The following is a 9,350-nucleotide window of genomic DNA, read 5'->3' as shown; positions in this document are numbered from 1 at the left end:
ATTGTGGTGGCTTCTCTTGTTGTGGAGCACGGGCTCTAGGTGCGCAGGCTTCAGTAGTTGTGGTGCGTGGGCCCAGTAGTTGTGGCACAGGGGCTTAATTGCTCCGCAGCATGTGGGATCTTCCCAGACCAGGGATCGAGCCCATGTCTCCTGCATGGGCAGGCGGATTCTTAACCACCGCACCACCAGGGAAGTCCCTCCTAAGAGTTTTTTAAAAATTACTTATTGATGAAATAAAGTTTAATTGGAACACAGCCATGTCCATTAATTTACATATTGTCTATAGCTGCTTTCACACCACAGTGGCAGAGTTAAGTAATTGAGATAGATACTGTCTAGACCATAAAGCCTAAAATATGTATTGTCTCACCCTTTACAAGAAAGTTTGCCAACCCCTGCTTTAAAGTGATAAATTATATTGATAGACTTTCTAATATTGAACTATTTTTCCATTACTGGGATAAAATTTTCCCATTTGAAGTACTTTTTTAATTCATTGCAGTATAACTTACATTCAGTAAAGTATAGTAATCTTAAATGTATAGCTTAATAAATTTGTACATATGTATACATCCATTTAAATACCACTCAGACCAAAATAGTGAATATTTTCAGCGCTGCAGTTGACTCATTCCCTCAACCAGTCTATATGGCCAGCCACTCACTCCCAAGGTAATGACCCTTCTGAAACCTCTCTCTATAGATTCATTTTGCCTGTCTTGAAATTCTCAGAAATGGATATTCTCAGACTATCAAATAGTTGAGAGTCTTATGTGTCTGGCTTTTCACTAAACAGTGTGGATTGTTGTGTAGAGCAACAGTTAGTTTTTTAAAATATTATTTAGTATTCCATTATTTGAATAAGATGCATTGATTTTTTAACACAGTATTAGAGTCCATTGATATTTTATTTAAGTTTCTTTTATACCTATGTTCTTAAATAAAAGTGGACTAAAGTTTCCTTTTCTCTTTTTTCTTTTTTCTTTTCTTTTTTATTTTTTGGCTGCACCACTCGGCTTGCAGGAGTTACCCAACTTTGAGGATCTCAGTTCCCTGACCAGGGATTGAACCTGGGCCACAGCACTGACAGTGCGAAATCCTAACCACTAGACCACCAGGGAAATCCTTAAAGTTTCCTTTTCTTATAATGTTCTTTTCTTTTTTGGTGTCAACTTTATACTAAGTTACATCAAGTTCATAAAATAATCTAGAGAGATTTGCCTATTTTTTATTTTTGGAACAATTTGTGTTGGATACTAATTATTTATTCCTTGAAATTTTAATAGAATTTACCTAAAAATACTTATAAAACACCATGGGACTTTTGTAAAATCTAACAGAGAGGTTTTTCTAATTACTACTTTAATTTGTCATTTTGCTATTAGTCTTCAAGTATTATATTTATCTTGTGCCAATTTCAGCATTATATATTTTCCAGAGGTATGTGTATTTCGTCAAGGCTTTCAAATGTATATTGTTGTATATATGTATATAGATGTTCTAAAATTTTATATTTTAAAATCTGAGTTCTATTGCCTGCCTAATTCTGTACTGTGTTTATTTGAAAAACTTCTCTTTTGTTTCTTGATGTTTTATTAGTCTTTTTGAAAATGTTTATTTTATGAGTCTTTTCAAAGAAATTTTGGGGTATTTTTTAGTCATTTGTATTGTATTTGCTACTATTGGTATTCTTAATTTCATTGATTTCTGCTCTAATCTTTATTATTTCCTTCTTGTTTATTTGGGTTTTCTCTACTGGTTTTTTTTTCCCCCTCCAGATTTGAATACATAGCTCATTTGTTTTCAATCTTTCTTATTTTCTGATGGATGTGTTTAAAGCTATAAATTGTCCTCTTGGCACTGCTTTATTTGTAGTACATAAATTTTGACAGGCAGAGCTTTCCTTGACATTCAGTTCTAAGTAATTCATAATTTTCCTTAATATTTTCTCTTCAGTCCAAAGGCTATTTGGTTGTATGTTTTTATTTTTCAGACATGTAAGACATTTTGGCTATTCTTTTGGTCTCTTCCCACCTCTTGTGCCTCCTGACTGCCATCCTGTTGACATTATCTGGATTTTAGTTCCATATTTAATTTATATTCATCCTTCATTCAAGTAACAATAAAATTTAATAAATTCATTTTCAATCTCATTTTTCTTATATAAGAAAGATTCACTTCCTTTTTTATTGCTGGAATATATTCTGCATACATCTTTAGCCTGAGGATATCTTTATTTTACCTCCACAGTTAAATAAATATTTAGCTGTATATAAAATTCAACAGTTTCTAGATATAATTTGATTGTCATCCCATTGTCACTCAGATTCTCCTTATTTGTAGGTGACCTGCTTTTTCTCTATGGAAGTTTTCTCTCTGTTTCTGGTGCTCTTAGATTTCTCCTTAATGCATCTATGTATGAGATTCTTCTCTATCTTGTTCAGCACTCTCTTAACCCTTTCTGTCTGAAGGCTAATTTGTTCCTTTAATCGTGGAAAAAGTTGTCACTGTTTCTTTCAATATTTTCTTCCTTCTATTGACTCTTTTATCTTCTCCAGAGACACACACCTATTAGTGCTTACATTCCTATCCTCGGTGTCTCTTGATTTCCTCATAGTCTGAATTGAAAAAAAAAAAAAACTCAGTTTTTCCTTCAGTGTTTCTCCCTTATTCTCACACCATTACATCACTCAAAACACTTCTGACATCAGATGTATGGGTTTTCCCCGTACTGAGCAATTCAACACCTGCTGGCTGTCTTACAATTTAACTCAGTTCTGACACCGTTTACATGGAAATAATGTTGCATCCCACAGGTTAAGGGCTCAGTCCCACCAGACTGCCCCCCACTCAAAATGCCCATCAGAAGTAGGAGGTTCCTACCACAACTCTGTCCAACTTAGCTACAAATCAGAGGCCCCCACATACCCTTCCCCAAGTTTGATTAATTTGCCAGAGTGGCTCACAGAACTCAGGGAAACACTTATTCATATTTACTAGTTTATTAAAGGGTATAATAAAGGATACAGATGAGCAGCCAGATGGAGAGATACATCATGCAAGGTCTGGGACGGTCCCGAACACAGGAGCTTCTGTCCCAGTGGAGCTGAGGGTGCATCATCCTCCTGGTATATGGATATGTTCGCCAATCTGGAAGTTCTTCAAACCCTGCACTATTGGGATTTTTATGGAAGCATGATGAATTAACTCCATTTCCAGTTCCTCTCCCCTCTCTAGAGAAGTGGGGGAGGGGCTGCAATTCCAAGATTCTAATCATGGCTTGGCCTTTCTGGTGACCGCTCCCATCCAAGAGCCACCCAGGAGCCCACCCAGTCACCTCATTAGAACAAAGGACGCTCCTATCACCCAGGAAATTACAAGAGGTTTGGGAGCTTGGTGTCATGAACTGGGTCAAAGACCAAGTATTAGAAAAAAAAAAAAATGGTGCTCCTGGTACTCTTTCCACTTAGGAAATTACAAGGGTTTTAGGAGCTCTGTGCCAGGAACCAGGGGCAGAGACCAATATATATATTTTCTATTATCTCACACTATCCCTCGAAGAGATCCTTAACCCTTACTTATTTATCCTCTTATGATCCACAGAGTTGGGTTTAGCTGAAACGAATGTTTCCCAAAGGCAAGTCTCCATCCCAGATTGTCCCTCTGATGGTGCAGCTGAGGAAGTCAGGAAGGTGGCGAAAGTCCATTTCCAGCGGACTTGCCTGGTGGTGCAGTGGTTAAGAATCCGCCTGCCAATGCAGGGGACATGGGTTGGAGCCCTGGTCCGGGAAGATCTCACATGCCGCAGAGCAACTAAGCCCATGCGCCACAACTACTGAGCCTGTGCTCTAGAGCCCGCTAGTCACAGCTACTGAAGCCCGCGTGTCTAGAGCCCATGCTCCACAACAAGAGAAACCGCAATGAGAAGCCCGCGCACCACAACGAAGAGCAGCCCCCGCTTGCTGCAACTAGAGAAAGCCCGCACACAGCAACAAAGACCCAATGCAGCCATAAATAATTTTTTTTTAAGTCCATTTCCAGGATCCCACTTCCTAGAGCCATCCAGTCATTCAGTCATTCATTTATTCCTTTCTGCTCTGTGCCAGGCCCTGTCCTTGGTTCTAGAGGCACTGGGTCCCTGATTACTCCTCCAACACACTCGTCGCTGTCCTCCTTGCTTAGCATTCTGCTCCAGCCACTCCAGACCTCTCCCAGCACCTTGAAGATGCCAGCCGTGCTCCCCTCACAAGGCTCTTCCCCTTGCCGTTCTCTGCACCTGAAATGTCCTTCTCCTCCTCCACCTTCCCTGCCCCTGTCGATGTTTACACTGATGACTTTTCCTCATCATTCAAGCCTCAGTTCAAACATTACCTCCTCAAAGAGACCATCCCTGGCCACTCTCTAAAGTACTCAGCCCTCTGGCCACTCTGCTTCATCCTGTTTAATTTCTCTCTATATATATCTCTCTATATATATATATCTATATATGTCTCTATATATATATTCTCTCTATATATATCTATATATGTCTCTCTATATATATTCTCTATATATATATCAATATATGTCTCTCTATATATATTCTCTCTATATATATCTATATATGTCTCTCTATATATATCTCTCTCTATATATATATCTATATATGTCTCTCTATATATATTCTCTCTATATATATATCTATATATGTCTCTCTATATATATTCTCTATATATATATCTATATATGTCTCTCTATAAATATTCTCTCTATATATATCTATATATGTCTCTCTATATATATCTCTCTCTATATATATCTATATATGTCTCTCTATATATATTCTCTCTATATATATCTATATATGTCTCTCTATATATATTCTCTCTATATATATCTATATATGTCTCTCTATATATATCTCTCTCTATATATATATCTATATATGTCTCTCTATATATATTCTCTCTATATATATCTTTTACCACTCCTGGAAATTAGCCAGGATGGGACAGGCTACGCTGCAGTAACAAAGGTGGTGGGAGAGTCAGAGTTAATGTTTATGCAGGGTTGATCGTGTGCAGGGTACTTCGTGTAGCGTCTTGTATGTATCATCTTAATTTATGCAACACCCATATAATGTACATATTATTGTGATCCTCATTGTACAGGTGAGGAACCTGAGGCTTAAGGAGCTAGAGTGTGGTGGAGTCAGGATTTAATCTGAGTCTGTGTGACTCTAGAGCCCCCGTGCTCTCAACAAGTATGAAATAGGAGAGAGGAGAAGTGCTCATCCTTCTCTCTGCCTCTTTCCTTCCTGCTAAAGCTCAGCTCTTTCAGAGCATGTCTGGACATTAGCCCAGAAGGACAAGGGCATCTGGAGCTTGGAGGGGTGCATGGTGCCCCTCAGAGTGCCAGTGAATAGCATGCTCCCTGGAAAGGGCTTTTCTCTCTGCTGGTCCCCAGCCCTCTCCCTCCAACAGCACAGGATCGGGGAAGGGACTCCAAAAGACCTCCTTCCATTAAGAGTCTAGAGAAAAATCCCAAGCTCGTCAATAACCACAGGCTCCTTTTGGTCATGATCTTGTACAGGGCTTATCTGATCCCCCTCCTCAATCCCACGAGCTCAATACACACAAGGCAAATTAGGGCCCCCCTCCCTGACCTGAGCCCACCACTTCCACAAGCGTCCAGTCCCACATCTAGAGGAGGGGCCTGGTCCCTGGGCACTGCCAGGATGACAAGTCATAACCAGAGCTCAACCCAACACTCCTGGTTTTTTTCTCCCCACTCCCTCTGGGGGCGGGGGAGCTGCTGGGGCCCCAGGCCTTTTCCTTTTCTGGTACCCCACATCCCTTCAGACAGAGGAGGTCCAGCCCCTGCTTCCGGGTTAGGGTATGGGTTAGGAAGTGCTGGGCTGAAGTGAGCAGAGCTGTGGCCTGTCCTTTCCCCAACCCCCTTGGCTCTGACCAGAGGGAGGGAGGAGAGAGAGAGGAGAAATTCCCACTCATCTTCCTCCCCACAGGGCCAGATGCTGGTGGAGGAGGAGCGGGGAACTGCCGTGGCACCCGTCCCTCCCTGGTCAGGAGAGGCTTGGGAAGGACAACACCACAACCCTCCCGGGCCTCACCGCTGAGAGATTTCGCAGTCTGCAGAGACTTCCCACCGTTTCTTTTGTCTCACCACCACGACAGCTCTTGAAGGTCAGCAGGGAAGGGCTTGTTCGTCCCCATGGTGTAGATGAGGAAACCGAGGCTCAGCAAGGAGCAGTTACATACCAAAGGCTACGCTGTGACCTTGGGTTGGTGGTCTAGCCAGGACTGTCCTCTGCTACCTCACGTTAACACGTGCGTATTCACCTGGGTGTGTGTGCACAGATGTATGTTTGCACATGGGCATGTATGAAGTGTTTAAATATCCCTTGTGCAAGCCTTCCTGACGCAATCAGTGCGAGGGCCATGTGCAGGGCAGTGTCTCCTTAGGCCGGACCCCAGGGCTCCAGACTCTGTTCCTGGCAAGTGTCATGCCCCCACCACCCTGAAAACTGCTTACTGCTTATCCCCACCTTCTGCCCTGCCTCCCCCTCCCACAGAGGTCCTCCTCCTTGGCTGAGATCCCCAACTGGCTTTGTTCCTGCTGCCAGCAGAGCTATGTGGACATTGTGGGGCCGCCAGCACGCTCACTGTGACACGCTGGGCCCCTACCTGCTGCCCCACCCTCTCTTCTTTCCCCAGTGCAATTAGTAGGAAGTTCACCTTGGATCTAACCTGCCCCTCTACTGAGAAAACCGCCCCCCCTCTCCATCTCAATTTGACTGGGTGCCTCCCCCGGGCTCTCGTCTTCTGCTAGCCCAGGATGGCCTTTCCCTCATTGGGAGAACAAGGCTCATCCCCTCGATACTCGAGTCGTGCCTGGGGGAAGCCTCGCTTGCCTCTCACCTCTCTCTACGTGGCAGAGCAGTGAGCGAGGAGCCAGGGCCCCCTTTATTGCCGTCAATTTTCCACCTCAACTTACCTGCGTCTTCACATGGTGTCCTCAGACAGGGGCTGTGTGTACGACAACCAGGTTGAATAAGTGTTGCATCCTTCCTATCCCCCTAATTCCCCGTCCTCTTGCTGAGGACAGCTGAGTGTCTCCCTGGCTTCCGGAGAAGATGCTGGTGTATTGTCACCTGCCTTTATTTGATTAGTGTCTTATTCAAAATGCCTGGGGCCATCGCGCCACAGAGAGGAAGAGAGAGGGAGAGGACGAGTCTCCCCTTTGCCTTCTGCTGCCGGAGCAGCTGGTCCCGGGGAGGTGGCTGGGGGTGGGGGGGCAGGACCACAGGAAGCAGGGTGGGGAGATGGCGTCACGTGAGGTCAGGGAGGCAGGCAGAGGAGAATCAGAGGAGCCAAGCGTTGAGGACTGTGAGCCTAGGATGGAAACTCCCAGAACTCGGATTCATAAACCTTTCCAGGCATCTCATGTCCATCCTCCACTTGCCACTGTGACCCATGGAGGCCCCTCCAAGCTCCCACGGTAGGAGCTGGTTTGATACTTGGTGTTTTCCCTCATGCAGGAGAAAACTCGAGTCCTGGCGGCCCCCGTGGTGAATGCTTGGTGCCACTGGACCAGAGGCCCTGGATCTTGGTGCCCCAGGGTCCTCTGTGGCCTCCTTGAACACAGATAGACCAGAGACCCAAGAGCCATCAGACAAATAAGCACCTCAGAGCCTCGGAGCCCTGGAAGGCAGTGGCTCCATCCAGGCAGCCCTGCTCCAGGGCCAGAAGAACAGCTGAGCATTCGCTACCTTCTTACATAGGGTCATTGGCACCATCCTACTGTCTTATTCAATTTTCTCAGTAATCCTATGAGACAGCTGATATTCTTTTCATTTTCCAGATGAGACAGTTGAGGCCCAGGAAACCAGATGACTTTCTGAAGGTAACAGTCAGCAAATGGTAGAACCAAGATGCAAAACTAGGTCTTCTGATGTCAACACCAATCCCCCCGCCATAACTCAAGCTAGTCTTGACAGTGGCTGAAAGGGTGGCCCCTGCTGACACGTGAGCTGCTCACCTTACAAGGCACGTCAAGAACACAACAGTCAGGAAGGCGGAGGCCCGTCCAGCCCCCTCAGACAGGTGTCTCCTTGGGTGGCTGTCTTCTTTTGCAGGTAGTCGTGAGCCAAGCTGCCGGATGTTTGACACAGATCCCTACTGAACCACAGCTGTGACATGCATCCTCACGTTCACTTCCAATAGACTGGCAGATGCGCCCGTGTGCCGAGCTTGCTGGCGTTCCTTTTCACACCCCCGCCTGCATCCCCTGGGAATCTATTCAAAGCTACGCAACGGAGCAGCCAGGAGAAGAAGATAAACCCATATCCACACTGTGTTTCTCTTCGTCTCTCTCCTTGTGGAAAAAAAAAAAAGGAACAGTACAAAGCCTCATCCAATATTCACTGGGAATCATCCTGACATGATCCCAGGAAAATAAGTTCTTTTCAAAGCCACAGTTCCACTGCATCCTCTCCCATGGCTGAGAGCAGGCAGAGCGGGCTGTGTGCGGGGCTCCGTGGCTGGCAGAGGCACCCGGCAGTAAGGCTTAATTATGATTCACGGAGCTGCGTTGCGGAGACGGTTTAAAGCCACTTAATTAGTGTAGGAATAAACCACCGTAATTTTCCTGAAATATGGCCTAATTAACCTATGGAAAAGCCAGGGCCACTGGTCAGGAATGCCGGAGACGTTAATAGTCTATTAATATACCCGGCCCACTCTCTGGCACAGCTTTGGGGGTTCACTGGGCTGGAGGAACAGACAGAGGAGAATGGGGTTTGCCCTGCAGGGTGATGATTTAAAAATATATGAAGTGGGCAGGGAAAGGAAAAAGGAAATAAGATTTACTGAGCACGTATTATGAGCCAAGCAGTGTTTTAATCCATTCCTTATTTAATCCTCAAAATAATCCTTTAAAATAGATACTAAAGTTCAGAGAGGTCCATTAATGAATCCAAGGTCACACAGCCATGAAATAGCCAAACTGGAATCCATTCTCTAGTCAGGCTGTTCCAAAGGCCACACTCTTTCCGTTATTCCTCACTGCCTTTGGCAGGTACAGAAGACTTGGGGAAATGGACATAATAGAGAAAAGAGGCCCCTTCAACTCTAAGGAAGCACCACTCCCTCTGACATTTAGAAAATAGAGTCATTCAAGCTTCCTGGACACTGCACAGCCCTAGGAATCCCCATTCACATAGGCTACAATGGGAATGATGTCCCCTCGAGAACACAATGCACAGCCTGCACAGCCATTCACAACAGTCCTGAGAGACCAGCTTAGATGACTTTAATTTCCTTTTCCACTTAAGTCTCCAGCCCCAACCCTGG

The 9,350-nt window shown here is 44.7% G+C and overlaps 1 non-coding gene across 1 annotated transcript; it reads right to left on the bottom strand.

Moving 5' to 3' along the window:
• Positions 1-1,049: 1,049 nt before the first annotated feature.
• Positions 1,050-1,121, bottom strand: TRNAD-GUC (transfer RNA aspartic acid (anticodon GUC)). The gene has a single exon. It is a non-coding gene; the product is annotated as a tRNA-Asp (tRNA).
• Positions 1,122-9,350: the final 8,229 nt, after the last annotated feature.

The sequence above is a fragment of the Delphinapterus leucas genome, chromosome 7 (genome assembly GCF_059928025.1).
Source record: "Delphinapterus leucas isolate spDelLeu-1000000601 "Yukka" chromosome 7, BTC_Dleu_Yukka2, whole genome shotgun sequence".
Classification (NCBI taxonomy): Eukaryota; Metazoa; Chordata; class Mammalia; order Artiodactyla; family Monodontidae; genus Delphinapterus; species Delphinapterus leucas.
This window is presented reverse-complemented; position numbering and strand designations above follow the sequence as displayed.